Here is a 15,865-nt window from a genome sequence, read left to right as displayed (position 1 = left end):
TGGGAACTTTTGTTGTGTTGTGGTTGTTACGGACGTTTTTTATGGTGTCGGTTATCCCACCGATACTTAAGGCCCGGGGATTTTGAAAGTGACGACGTCATTGGTGACTAATTTTCTTTTGTGGGTTTCTTCTAACGTTAAATAGAATCAAGTCTTTGTTGGAATGAAGAACAAAATTTTTGGTATTCAAGATATAAGAATGTGGTTATTATTATGTTAGGCTAACTAAATGAGTTTAATATGATAAGATGACGTCATCACATGAAATGTTTAACACGATTATTGATCAAAAAGTAACAACTTAGTTATATCAAAATTATCTGTACTCCATGTTTAATCATAATATATTTATTTGTTTATAGAGCTACAAAATATATTGTTCCCAAGTTGTGCTATAAATTGTCAATCCTACATCTAAGTGTCCATGTTTGTTAGTCTATTAAGTTAAACGAGTGACAACGCGAAGAAATTTTAATAAAGGGACCGTTTATCGTCAAACAACAATATTTAAATAAACAAAATTTAACATAAGCATAAATCCAAGTCCAATTAATGGCAATCATAAGTCCCCTCACAAGGGGCCAAACTTCATCACACATCATCTTGACACAACAACTCAATCCCCACTGCCATGTCAGCAAAGCTATCAACCCACGTGGCAACCTGTCATTGGCCAACCCATTATGGCCTCAAAATGCATATCACAAGTGACACCAACTAGAAGTATATAATCAGTGAGCTCAAACACATAATGAGTGGTGTCTAATTCTATAGGATAGAAGTTGAGTTCATTGAAACTAATTATGGCCTCAACTTCTCTTTTCAAACCAACTTCAGCAACTGTTCTTGACAAGTCTGAATGGGTCAAAGGTCAAACCCTTAGACAAGCACCCGTGTTCACTGTCCGGTTCAAAGCGGCTGCACCGTCTGCATTAACTGTTCGTGCAAGTTCATACGGCAATGAGCTTGTCAAAACTGCGGTTCGTGTTTTTGTGTTGTTTTTCATGTTTTTATGCATTGTAGAGAATATTGGATAGAAAAAAAAAACTTTAGGCACCCGCTTTCGACCCATCGCCAACATTATTAACTTAAGGGTGTGAATTTATGGCACGCTACAAACTTAACACAAAATTCATGAGCTTGAGTTTAAGCTAAATAGGTTTAGGCCAGTTTCGGGTCAAACCTGTGAGCATGTTTAGCCAAAGGGGTTGGGTTTGGTTGATTGGCGGATTGGCCCGTTTAACTCGTTTATTTTTTAATTCTTTTAAAATGTGTTCTCATGGTCATAACTTGAAATGTTCATGTACTTAATGCCAAAAATTTAGAATTAATAAATAAATTGACATAACTTTATAATATTTGTGTATGTTGTTGTAAAAGAATAGTTATAGAGCATTAATATGCACAATATAAAAAATAAGGTTAAGTGGCCCGTGTTTGTGACAACCCACGAATATTCATATACTGTTATGTTAACAGGTCAAAATTTCAGGTTTGTGGTGGGTTCGGCCTACCAACCCACGAACACGAACCCGTTTAGAAACCTAACTAAACTCGATGACAAATAACATGAAACACATATCTAATGAGTGGATTTGTATAATGTAGAACACTATAGCCTCCCCGGGCCGAGGAATCCTGGCCATGGACGAGTCAAACGCTACTTGTGGAAAGCGGTTAGCCTCAATCGGGCTAGAGAACACTGGGGCTAACCGCCAGGCTTACCGAACCCTCTTGGTTAGTGCACCGGGCCTAGGCAATTACATCTCAGGTGCCATCCTCTTTGAGGAAACTTTGTACCAATCCACAACCGATGGCAAGAAGATCGTTGATGTCCTCTTGGAACAAGGAATCGTTCCCGGTATCAAGGTTGACAAGGTAATGTATTTAGACCCGACATGCATCTATGGGTTGTACATTAACCGCCTGCTGTTGTACAAGCTAATGATGTAATGACTAATAAAATGTTTGTTTGATAGGGTCTAGTCCCGTTGGCTGGCTCAAATGACGAGTCATGGTGTCAAGGTCTTGACGGGCTTGCGTCCCGTTCGGCTGCTTACTACCAACAGGGAGCCCGTTTCGCCAAATGGTAAATTCATATACGGGCCAAAATGGGTTCGGGTGGAAATTGGTAACTTTATTGTGTGGGGCTTAACGGGCCGGGTCCGGTTGACCAGCAACCAACTTTTGTCCATTTTCTTGAACCTTTTAAAACTAATTAGTTGTTTAACCAAAATAGATTATTAATAGGGATATTGGTTTTTAATACTCCCAACTTTCCCTCATTGGTAGATAACACTCCCAACTTTCGATTTGTCACCCACCACTCCCAACTTTCACCCTATTTTCCTGTACCACTCCCCGTCTAAATGAACACTAACCTCGTTAATGTTTTGGACTAAAAATGTCATTCAAATTAGTTGAGGGGGTAAAACAGAAGTTTTATTTTTAACACACAACCTCCATTTCCGGTGACCTCGTTTTTCCCGCTACCTCATTTTTTCCGGAGAATTTGTGTTTTCCGGCTATCTCGTCTTTCAGAACACCATATCCATCATTTCACCGAGCTTCACATATGAATTTGAGTTTTCCGGCGAGTTGCAGGTTTCCGGCGAACACCATATCCATCATTTCACCGCCCACCTCCCCAAAACTACAACCCCCCGCCCCCCGCCACCACCAGTGTCTCACCCAGCCACCTTCCGGGATCGCTTGCGTGCCGGAAAATCGAGTTGCAGGTTTCCGGCGAGCACCATCTTCATCATATCATATGTGAAGCTCGGTGAAATGATGGATATGGTGTTCTGAAAGACGAGATAGTCGAAAAACTTAAATTCGCCGGAAAAAAGAGGTCGCCGGAAAAATGAGGTCATCGGAAATGGAGGTTGTGTGTTAAAAATAAAATTTCTGTTTTACCCCCTCAACTAATTTGAATGACATTTTTAGTCCAAAACATTAACGAGGTTAGTGTTCATTTAGACGGGGAGTGGTACAGGAAAATAGGGTGAAAGTTGGGAGTGGTGGGTGACAAATCGAAAGTTGGGAGTATTATCTACCAATGAGGGAAAGTTGGGAGTATTAAAAACCAATATCCCTTATTAATACACAAATGCGTCAAAGTTAAAACATCTAAATTCAGTTTCAACCCGTGCAATCCATTTGACCCGTTTGACCTAGAGATATATCATAGCCCAAATAGATTATTAATAAGCAAATGGGTCGAAATTAAAATACCTAAATTCAGTTTCAACCCGTTCAACCCATTTGGCCCGTTCGACCAAGTGAGATAAAACATAACCCAAATAAGCTAACGGGTCAAAGTTAAAATATCTAAATTTAGTTTTCCTCCGTTCAACCCATTTGGCCCGTTTGACCAGTGAGATGTGTCAAAATTCAAACATTTAAATTCACTTTCAACCCGTTTAACCCATTTGGACCGTTTGACCAGTGAGATAAAACTTAACACAAACAAACTATCAATAACCAAACTGGTTAAATATAAAACCTCTAAATTCAGTTTCTTTATCACGTAGGCGCACTGTTGTGAGCATTCCCAATGGCCCATCAGCACTTGCAGTGAAGGAAGCAGCTTGGGGTCTGGCCCGTTATGCTAACCGAACCACGCACCATGGTTCCATACAGTTCCAGGTATGAAATATATATCTTATGTGGCCCGTTTTGCAGGACAACGGGCTGGTCCCAATTGTCGAGCCCGAGATATTGCTTGATGGAGAACACGGAACTGACAAGACATTTGAGGTTGCACTTAAAGTATGGGCTGAAGTGTTCTTTTACTTAGCCGAAAACAACGTGTTGTTCGAAGGCATTCTTTTGAAACCGAGCATGGTTACACCCGGAGCCGACTGCAAAGAACGGGCCACCCCCGAAGAGGTTGCTCTTTACACTCTCAGCCTTCTTGAGAGAAGAATCCCACCAGCAGTTCCTGGAATCATGGCAAGTATCAGTGTATCCCTAACCCTTTAGTGTTAACGGGCCAACTCAGCCCGGCCCATTTTGACACGTAACTAAAAACTAACCCATTTAATGCAGTTTTTGTCGGGTGGACAATCTGAGGTGGAGGCTACACTCAACTTGAATGCAATGAATCAAAGCCCGAACCCATGGCACGTGTCGTTTTCATATGCACGGGCCCTACAAAACACTTGTTTGAAGACATGGGGAGGAAGGCCCGAGAATGTGAAGGCGGCCCAAGAGGCTTTGTTGCTCAGGGCCAGTGCCAACTCACTGGCCCAGCTCGGGAAATACACCGGTGAGGGTGAGTCCGAGGAAGCGAAAAAGGGCATGTTTGTTAAGGGCTATGTGTACTAAGTTAAAAAAATAACCAGGAATACCCGCAAGAACCAGTAAAGAGACCTCCTACTCCAGCATCATGATTCGGTTCCACTGAACACTCACCCAATCTTGCTGAACTTGTGTTAAATGTTTTAAGCCCAATGAGAATTTAAGACTGCTACTTTTTGTTCATAGCATATCTACTTCTAGCAATCCAAATAAGTTTAATGTGGCTATGAATATGGCCCAAAAATTAAGGATTGGGCCTAGGGATTTTAAGCCCACTATCCATTGTCCACTACTCTAAAAATAAGGATGACAAGTGACAAATCAAGTCGCATTTGGATTGATAGATCGTGTTCGGTTTGTTGTTTCATTCGTCTTAGGTTTGGGTCGTAATCATGTGGACTCGACTTTTAATATATGTATTGGTTTTGTTTTGGCTAAGGGTTATAAATTGGTCAAACATGTCAACTTTAGGTTTAATATATGCGACGGGTCATGCATGGTAATGTTATAACTCCAATATCAGTCAATGTAGTTTTTAATACATGTTAACAATTTGAATTTTGGAATTGTGTCTAGAACTATCATCTTACTAATTAAATGATCCAAGCTTTACAAATATATATATTTTTTAGAAAGAAAGTATTGTTGATATAAATATAAAAGCTACATCATTATATTTAACTCCTTTATAAAAGTAAAAAGTGTTGTAACCTATCTTCATAAAATATTTCCGTGAGAGAGCTTTGTGGGTCCAATAAAAGCAAAAATAAAATACAATACCACTAGATTTTTCTAGGATATTTGTTTTCTAGAGATGCATGGTAAAACCTTTAAATAAAATCTAATTGAATTTTTTTACAAATCTTCAAAATTTAGGAGTATGATGGAATGCACGTTTGAGTCGTCGTTTTAAAAAATAGTATATGTATTAGTATAAAATAAACTTATCAAAATGGACAGGTTAAACAAAATACAAATAAAAAGATGAACATGGAAAATCAGTCTAGACATATAATACATCAATCAAACAATGTAAGATAAGCCCATCAGCTAGAAATGCTAAAAATTAGTCGTCGCACTAAATCATGAAAAGTATCGTGGATAAAAAAAACAACAATCAAATAAATAAATTTGTAATGGTTAGGCTAAATTTTAGCCATCATCTAAGCCCCCGCTTACACGTGTATTAATTTATTTTTGTTTTTTGGACATCATTATACTTTTAGTTGTTGGCTAAGATTTACCCGACGTTTTACAAGTCAATGCACGTTTTATTAGAATAGGTCGGTCAACTTGTTCAATTGGGTGATTTCTCTTAATATATTATATATTTCAAATTTAATGTTACTATTTGTATAATCGACTATTTCAGCATTAGTTTTTGCTATACAAATTTAGAACAACTAACTTATTCACCATCTAAATTTACTCGTAAATATACTCAAATGTCCACTATCAACGACTTAAGAAGAAACACGTATTAACACAACTAGATTACAATCCTTTTGTTGTCTAATTACAAAGGAAAAATAGTTAAATAAAATAAAGTTGGATTATGGTGGATATGATGATGAATTGTAGTTATTAATTTGTTACTACCGAACTAGACACTTTAACCATATCTTTATCCTACGCAACCAAGTTCACCAAATCCACTTCAACCTACAATTTACAAATTTTAATAATTGAAAAGCTAGTATACAATTAAATAAAAACAATTTTAATTTGGTTTGATTAAATAACAGTAAATAATATTATATTTATATCACATGCCATATTATTTTTCCTATTTAACATGAAAGATTAGTGACTTGTAATAAGTATTAATTTCCTTAAAAGATTAATATGGTTTTCATTTTTTCATTTAACGGCATTACTCTAAGAACGTAGTGCTTTAGTCTAATAGAAAAACATAAAACACTGAGAGATGTAAGTGAAAATCACTCGTTTTAACCTTATCATATTTTGACCCGTAATCTAATTCGCTCATATTGCTATCTTTGATACATGTTGGAAAATTTGTTACGTGTGTATTAGTAGGTTGTTATGACACAACAAATGCATACTAATAGACATTGATGAATATCGATGTGTGATTGTGTGTATTTGAAAGAAAATACTATAGTGATGTATCCCACATCGGTGGGATGGAGAACTTGTGCCTTGTTTTTCCTCTATAAATAGAGAGGTAAACTAAGTTGCAACACACACCAAACCTTACACACAACACAAGCATTGTTGTAAGGTTTTTCCAACTTCTTCTTCTTCTACATTTCTGGTTTCTTTTATTCGAACCTTTTTCAGGTTTACGGTTAACTCCGGCAGTACTACTGCTCCAGCTGTTGTACCCTGGGAAACAACGAGTTCTCTTGGGAGACTTGAAATATTGTTTTAAGGGCCCCGTGTTCAACACGATCCTTAGCCAAACCGTTTACATTTTTTTTTTGTATTGTATTTGGTTTATTTCTTTGATTCTGTATTGTATTTCAGATTCTTGTATTGTATTGTATTGTATGAGTAATAAAACTGTTTGTTAATTTTCTGTTTATTTACTCAATTCACGAATTCGGTTCCTACAATCTTAAAACAATATTTTTAAAACCGTAATCGTGAAAACTTTGTTTAAATTTTCATAAACTATTATGTTTTGATCCAAACCAGTTTTGTTTCAAAATAGTATATGTTTTAAAAACAGTTTTTTTCTTTTCTGTTTTGGTCTCAGAATCAAGAATTGGATCTTCAAAGTTGGACTTAGACAGATTCGTTCTTGGTTTAGCATTCTGAAATCAGAAAATGCTCCTTTTTTAAGCTGTTTTTGGCTATCTCGCACGAGATAGTGTTATCTCGCACGAGATAAAGCTATCTCGCACGGGATAAATTTATCTCGCAAATTTTAGAATTTTCTGAATTTTTTTTCTAAGTTACTAACTTGGTCTGTTTTCTGTGTTTAAGAATGACATGACCAACCCCAAATACTTCTAATGTTACCCCTGCTGTCAAATTGACCCCAGCCAATGTGGGAGCGACCACAATGGCTAACCATGCTGAAAAACCCGAAAAGTTCACCGGTGTCCACTTTAAGAGGTGGCAGCTATAAATGTTTTTCTACTTGACAACCTTGAACTTAGCACAGTTCTTGGAGAAAACAGCCCCCATACCCACTGCCCAAGATGATGCCCAAAGTGTTAGTGCTTTGGACGCTTGGAAACATTCTGAATTTCTATGTCGCAATTACGTGCTCAATGGTTTGGCGGATCCATTATATAACGTCTATTGTGGGATAAAGACTGCCAAAGAACTATGGGAGTCTTTAGACAAGAAGTATAAAACCGAAGATGCGGGAACATCGAAATTTGTTGTGGCCCGTTTTTTGGACTTTAAAATGGTTGACTCCATGACTGTGATCACCCAAGTCCAAGAACTACAAGTTATACTTCATGAAATTCATGCCGAGGGTATGAAACTTAGTGAAACGTTCCAAGTTGCAGCCATAATTGAAAATTTGCCTCCTAGTTGGGTTGAGTTTAAGAATTATCTTAAGCACAAACGAAAGGAGATGACTATTGATGAATTAATTGTTCGTCTTCGAATTGAGGAAGACAATAAAACGGCTAAAAAATCAGCTCGTGTGGAGCCAATGGCTAAGGCCAACATGGTAGAACTTGGACAATCTTCTAAAGGGGGGGGGGGCATAAGGGTAAGGGTAAAATGGATAAGGGAAAGGGAAAGGTGAACCTTGTACCGAAGAAGGAGGTTGTGAAAAAGAAACCTCAATCTTCAAACTTCCAAGGTGTTTGTTACAATTGTAATGAGAATGGCTATCGTGCGAACCAATGCAAGAAGCCTAAGCGTGAGCGTGCGCATATGGTGGATGAAAATGGTGAGCTGTTGGTGACAATGATCACCGAGCTCTCGGCAATGATTGAAGAAATCAATCTTATGGGGGACAAACCGCAAGGATGGTTCATTGATACGGGTGCGACCCGTCATGTGTGTGGTGACAAGACCCTCTTTAGCACCTTTAAAGAGGCTGCTAGTGATGCTAAGTTGTTTATGGGGTAATCAAGCAACGGCCGACATCAAGGGTGAAGGGAATGTGATCTTGAAGATGACTTCGGGAAAAGAGCTTACTTTAAGCAACACTTTGTATGTGCCCGAAATTCGTAAGAATTTGGTTTCGGGTTGGTTGCTTAATAAGTTTGGTATTCGTTTAGTGTTTGAGTCGGACAAGTTTGTTTTGACTAAGCGTGGAATGTATGTTGGTAAGGGCTACGCCCTCAATGGTATGTTTAAACTTGATGTAACCGTGATTGGAAATGAAATGAATAAGGCATCTACTTCTGCTTATTTTATTGAGTCTTTAAATTCAAATGTTTGGCATGGTAGATTAGGACATGTAAATTTCAATTCACTTCGTCGTTTAATTAAATTAAAAAACATACCAACATTCCACATTGATACAAACTCAAAATGCGAAACATGTGTTGAATCCAAACTTACAAGATCATCCTTCAAATCGGTTGAAAGAATAACCAAAACACTTGATTTAATTCACACCGATGTGTGCGATTTAAAAATATGCCCAACAAGAGGGGGAAACAAATATTTCATCATGTTTATTGATGATTGCTCAAAATATTGCTATGTATATGTACTTAAAAGTAAAGATGAAACAATAGAAAATTTATCTTGTTTAAAAATGAAGTTGAGTTACAACTTAACAAGAAAATTAAACGTGTGAGAGGCGATCGAGGAGGTGAATACGTTTCACCATTTGCGGATTTATGCGCACAAAGTGGCATAATATATGAATTAACCGCTCCTTATTCTCCACAATCAAATGGCATGGCGGAACGAAAGAACCGTACATTGAAAGAGATGATGAATGCCATGTTGGTTAGCTCTGGGGTGAGCCATGACATGTGGGGGGATGCCATTTTAACGGCAAATTATCTTTTAAATAAGATACCTCTCAAGAATAGGGACGAGACTCCTTATAAGTTATGGAAGGGAAGAGAACCTTCGTACAAATACATGAAAGTGTGGGGGTGCCTAGCTAAAGTCACCGTACCACCTCCTAAGGCTCTTAGGATTGGTCCCAAAACTGTTGATTGCATTTTCATTGGATATGCTCACAATAGTAGCGCACACCGGTTTTTGGTACATGAATCCAAAAATCCAAATGTACACGTAAACACTTTCATGGAGGCGAGCCCCAATACTGTCTCGTATTTTGAGCACGTGTTTCCTAAGTTTGGACACACACATGAGGCCTCATCATCACGAGCGAATGATGTAGATGCAAGCTCGTCAACACAAAATGACGACTTGGTTCATGAAGGAACACATGAACGGCCCGAGAATGAGGATGGTGATTTAAGACGAAGCAAAAGACAAAAGGTTGCAAAATCCTTTGGTCCTGACTTCGTAAGCTTTATGGTTGAAGGTGAACCTAATACCTACCATGAAGCGGTGACCTCACCTGAAGGACCTCAATGGAAAGAAGCAATCAAGAATGAAATTGATTCGATCTTACAAAATCATACTTGGGAATTGGTAGATCTTCCAATTGGTTGCAAACCACTTGGATATCGTTGGATATTCAAAAAGAAGATGAAAACCGATGGAAGTATTGATAAATACAAGGCGAGGCTAGTGATCAAAGGTTTTAGACAAAAGGAAGGTCTAGACTATTTTGATACTTACTCACCTGTAACACGTATAACCTCTATAAGGTTGGTGCTTGCAATCGCGTCTTTACGAAGTTTGGAAGTACACCAAATGGATGTAAAAACGGTTTTTCTAAACGGTGATTTGGAAGAAGAGATATACATGGAGCAACCTGAGGCTTTCTCCGCCCTTGGTCAAAAGGGTAAAGTATGCAAACTCATCAAGTCTTTGTATGGCTTGAAGCAAGCTCCAAAACAATGGCACCAAAAGTTTGACCAAGTCATGATTGGCAATGGTTTCAAAATAATGAGTGTGATAAATGTGTTTATGTTAAAAACACAAATGGAGGTTATGTTATTTTATGCCTTTATGTGGATGACATGCATATCATTGGGAGTAATGATGAAATGGTTCAATCTACAAAAGACATGTTAAAGGCACGATTTGACATGAAAGACATGGGTTTAGTTGATACTATTCTTGGAATAAAAATCATTAAAACCAAAGAAGGTCTTACTTTGAGTCAAGCACACTATGTCGACAAGATTCTTGAAAAATTCAACAAGGAAGACAAGCGAGTGGCTCGTTCTCCTGTTGACACTACTCTACATCTATGTAAAAATAGAGCTGAGCCGGTTGCTCAATTAGAGTATTCAAGAATCATTGGAAGTCTAATGTATTTCATGACATGTACGAGACCCGATTTAGCATCGGTGAGTAGGCTAAGTAGATATACTAGCAATCCAAGTGTTCAACATTGGAAAGCTATTATAAGGGTGCTTAGGTACATAAGATACACAAGAGACTATGGTTTGCATTATACCAACCATCCAACTGTGATCGAAGGGTATACTGATGCGAACTGGATTTCGGATATGAAATATTCCAAATCAATAAGTGGGTACGTGTTCCTACTTGGTGGGGCAGCAATATATTAGAAATCATCCAAACAAACTGTAATTGCTAGATTCACAATGGAGTCTGAATTCATTGCCTTAGACAAATCTGGGGAAGAGGCAGAATGGTTACGTCAATTCGTGGAAGACATTCCACAATGGCCAAAGCCGTTGTCGGCAATTTGCATACATTGTGACAGTGAGTCTACAATTGGTAGATCTCAACGTTCAATGTATAATGGCAAATCAAGGCATATGAGACGTAGACATAACACGATACGACAACTACTGTCAACGGGTGTTATCACGATTGACCATGTGAGGTCAGAAGATAACATTGCAGACCCGTTAACAAAATGCTTAAGCACGGATAAATTTTATAAGTTGTCGAGAGGAATGGGACTAAAGCCCGCGATAAAGGAAGTATGAGGGAAACCTAACTTAGCAGACTGGAGATCCCAAGAGCTAAGTTCAATAGGCAAACTTAATCATATGACCAGAGGCAGTCACTGTGGGGGAGTACCCCAAAACCAAAGGGAGTCTTGAACTTCCTAGTCCTTTCTCCTAGGGGAGTACCCTAAAACCAATGACATTTGGGAGAGGTTAAGCATATTAAGGTTAAGTTAAATAACCATGATGCTTTTAATGATTCATGGGAATCACCTATGTTAGAGAGAAGTGTGGTCGCTTCGAATGGAATTGTAGGGATGCGCAATTTCCTAGAGCTCTCGCAGAACCAGGACCGTGTTCCATGACCATAACGGACACAAGAATGAGGGGTTGACCAAACCAGGGAGAGTATTGTGTGAAGGCATATTGTCGTCTACACAAATGGGGGTCTGTTCAAAGTCATCGCGACTACAAACCGCTAGGAGGCTAAGTATGCTTCACAACGGAAGGTTCAAAGGGTAACACCTACCTATCCGGCAATACTCAACTGCTGAAACCTACTTCGAAGAATCGATTTCCATTCATGTGGGGGATTGTTGGAAAATTTGTTACGTGTGCATTAGTAGGTTGTTATGACACAACAAATGCACACTAATAGACATTGATGAATGAGATATCGATGTATGATTGTGTGTATTTGAAAGAAAATACTATAGTGATGTATCCCACATTGGTGGGATGGAGAACTTGTGCCTTGTTTTTCCTCTATAAATAGAGAGGTAAACTAAGTTGCAACACACACCAAACCTTACACACAACACAAGCATTGTTGCAAGGTTTTTCCAACTTCTTCTTATTCTACATTTCTGGTTTCTTTTATTCGAACCTTTTTCAGGTTTACGGTTAACTCCGGCAGTACTACTGCTCCGGCTGTTGTACCCTGGGAAACAACGAGTTCTCTTGGGAGACTCGAATATTGTTTTAAGGGCCCCGTGTTCAACACGATCCTCAGCCAAACCGTTTACATTTTTTTTTGTATTGTATTTGGTTTATTTCTTTGATTCTGTATTGTATTTCAGATTCTTGTATTGTATTGTATGAGTAATAAAACTGTTTGTTAATTTTCTGTTTATTTACTCAATTCACGAATTCGGTTCCTACAATCTTAAAACAATATTTTTAAAACCGTTATCGTGAAAACTTTGTTTAAATTTTCAGAAACTATTATGTTTTGATCCAAACCAGTTTTGTTTCAAAATAGTATATGTTTTAAAAACAGTTTTTTTCTGTTATGTTTTGGTCTCAGAATCAAGAATTGGATCTTCAAAGTTGGACTTAGACAGATTCGTTCTTGATTTAGCATTCTGAAATCAGAAAAGGCTCCTTTTTTGGGCTGTTTTTGGCTATCACGCACGAGATAAAGCTATCTCGCACGGGATAAATTTATCTCGCAAATTTTAGAATTTTCTGAATTTTTTTTTAAGTTACTAACTTGGTCTATTTTCTGTGTTTAAGAATGACAGGACCAACCCCAAACACTTCTAATGCTACCCCTGCTGTCCATTTGACCAGGACTTTATATACGCAAAATACTTTAATAAAGTAGTACAATATATACATGTACATATCTAACACTTTGTTATGATCATCAATGATCACGAGTTCAAACGGTTGATGCATAAATTGTTGAGCGATTTTATGAGATGAAATATGGAAAGTATTGCAATTCATGCATGCATCTAGTTGGCTTAAAAGGGAATCCAAAAGCATGTGATCACATGTTTTTTGTTGTATAAATAAATACAAAAAACAAATTTATTAACAAAGAACATGAAGGAAATAAAACAATCTCATTTAGAAATTCGAGGCCAAGATTGAGCAAAGTTTGGTTGAAATTTATATAAAATGATAAACTTATTGGATGAGGCATATTTGCTATGTAAACTATTCATTAATTTTGAGAGGGTATCTTCTTTTAAAAATGTTTGTTATAGGAGTTCAGCAGACTAGGAAGCTAGGTCCCTCTTAAAAAGTCTCTTACGGTCTTACGGAGCTTGAAATAGCATCGCCATATTGGTTTAAACATTAAAATTGGACGGAACCCACTTGTCACGAACTTTCTCGGTTAAGTCCATGAAAAACCTCCTAGCCAAAGAGGATGGGCCGATGACGTTATACATTTTCAAATGATGCAATTGGATCCCTAGCAACCGCAACATCTCAGTTATTTGGCTTTACATTAGTAATTGGTGTAAATTAAACCCATTTTTTTTCTCGACTAGAGATATCTTTGAATTCTATAAACAGGTACCAAAGGAAAAGCACATGATCAAAATTTATGGTATTCTGATCATAGCGTGTTGGTGCATCTGGAAGACTTTATCTCCATTTTATCTTAGATTCTATAAGTATTATTTTTGAACGTTGATGACAAATAAAAGCGCCTCAATCTTGTTAAGTTTTAGAAGTTGGATGCGGACCAATTTTCCAATTAAAAAATCACATCATCCGCATAGAATAAATGAGATAAACATGGCTTATTATTTAGCGTTGTTATCTCGTTAAAGATCCCCAATTCGCAAGCACTCTTTTGTGGCCACATGTAATGTCTTCATAATTATAATAAAAAGAAACAAAAAGAGTGGTCCTCTTGTCTAACTCCTTTGTTCCACAAATTGTCTTGCCTGATTAGGCATGCATAATTATGTTAATTGTAATAATGAAGTCGCTAGATTTCTAGCTAGCTAGTTACATTAGGCATTCATAATTAATGTTTTTAAGATTGAGTAATGTGGGTTAGTCCTTTTTCATGTTTATTTTAGTTATGGTTTCAGTTATGATTTCTTATAGTCTTCTCAACAATTCCTAGCACAATACTAATCTTGTATACACTAAATGAGTGACTATGGCTACATATTTGCATTGCAACCAATGATACATCAATATTTTAAGAATCTTCAATGCAACGTTTTTCAAGTACTCACGTGGCCGACACTGTGAGTCTGCAATCAACTAATCATGAAAGTGTGAAACAATACAAAGTGAAATTGAGAGCAGTATAGGACAATTGTTCCAGGATCGATTCCAATGTTATGGAGTTGACGTTCTCCTTAAGAAACCCTAACTCCCACCTTTGAAGCCTTTATTCATCAAGCTTGAGGATATGGCTTCAATTCATCAAGCTTGAGGATATTGAAGAGGGTGAACGTGAAACCTTCGATAATAACTTCTTTAATCGTATTTGTCTAGATCTCTATTTTAATCATAATTGGGATAAAATTTTATTGTTTATAGTTGAGTTGTATCATTAGAAACTAAAGTATTCAGATATTAATAAGAAAGTTGATTGGAAATTTTGGATGTAACACTCAATAAGACAAGTAATTATATATAATCATAGATTCAAATACTATTAATACAAATAACGTTAAACAACTTAAAACCATGTTTGACTAGAAAAAAAAAACCGATCACATGTAATGTTTTAGTTGTTGAATGTTCATAGAAAATTTGTCATTATGTATATGAAATGGCATACCACCTAAAGCTAGGACTCAATGTTTCTAAATAATTTCAAAGTGAAGTTGATTATAGACCATAGAAATACAACATTGAATAGGTATAGACCCACAAGCGACTAAGGCTAAGGGTGGACCTCAACAAGTTAACAAGGTTACCACAATGTGAATTGTTTCATTTTCTCCCGTCCATATTCAGGAATCCATATGCATTCATGTCCTCTCAAGTCTCAATCCACAATTTCATTTAATTTAATATCATAAAAATATGTTAAGTTTTAAAATACACCAGACACATACATGTGTAGGGGAGGGTTTAAACAACAATCATAAAGATACTTGAAAACTCATGAGAACTACTTTTAAATACTTATTTTTTTAATGTTATTTTTTTATCATATGTAGCTCGTACTCTATATATATTCACCTCGTCTGAGATTCATGTGTGTAGCGTAGCTTCGCAAGATACATATATGTACTTCTGCGATCTACATGTTTTTTAATGTTATTTTTCATTTTCGCAAATATTAATAACATGTTAAAAAAAATATCAAAGTTTTGAGTTTCGGTATCGGTACGGTACGGTACGGTACAGGTATTTCCCGAATTTTACTTTAAATATCAATACCGAACCGAAGTTTTCGGTATCATGTACTAGTTTGTATGTAATATAACAATCATTGTAATGGGTACATAATAGTAGTCATATCCATCATTCTTTTTTACTGTAATCGAAACAAACAAGAAGTCATCTTTTAACATATAAGGATATTCCAACTAAATAACCGTAACTAATTAATTACACGTGTCAAATGAAATTCAAACTATTATAAGAGTTCAAGTAGTCATAAATTCTTTTTAAGTGAAATTGCAATCGTATTGAGGATACTTGTATTGTCAATGCAACTAATCAATATATCTCTTATGATCTTGAAAAATAATAATTTACAAGCGTACTTGCATGTCGTTTAAAACATATAAACACAACGTAAAAAGAAGGCAAGTATAACAAACTTTATCTAACGAACTATGTGTGTGTCATAATCCCAAGCCAAAATCGTGTGCCTCATTTACTACATTCTTCCTTCC

General features: G+C 36.8%; 1 pseudogene across 1 annotated transcript; it reads left to right on the top strand.

Annotated features, from left to right (window-relative positions):
• Nucleotides 1-523: 523 nt before the first annotated feature.
• On the top strand, nucleotides 524-4,336 carry LOC143538052 (fructose-bisphosphate aldolase 1, chloroplastic-like; annotated as a pseudogene). Its single transcript, XR_013136183.1, has 5 exons — nucleotides 524-980; nucleotides 1,609-1,878; nucleotides 1,980-2,089; nucleotides 3,534-3,954; nucleotides 4,051-4,336. The product of XR_013136183.1 is annotated as a fructose-bisphosphate aldolase 1, chloroplastic-like (transcript).
• Nucleotides 4,337-15,865: the final 11,529 nt, after the last annotated feature.

This window comes from Bidens hawaiensis, unplaced genomic scaffold, assembly GCF_021521415.1.
Source record: "Bidens hawaiensis isolate Kalapana, Puna unplaced genomic scaffold, B.hawaiensis_p1.1 tig00011466_1, whole genome shotgun sequence".
Lineage (NCBI taxonomy): Eukaryota > Viridiplantae > Streptophyta > Magnoliopsida > Asterales > Asteraceae > Bidens > Bidens hawaiensis.
Note: the sequence above shows the minus strand (reverse complement) of the source record. Positions and strands in the feature narration are given on the sequence as shown.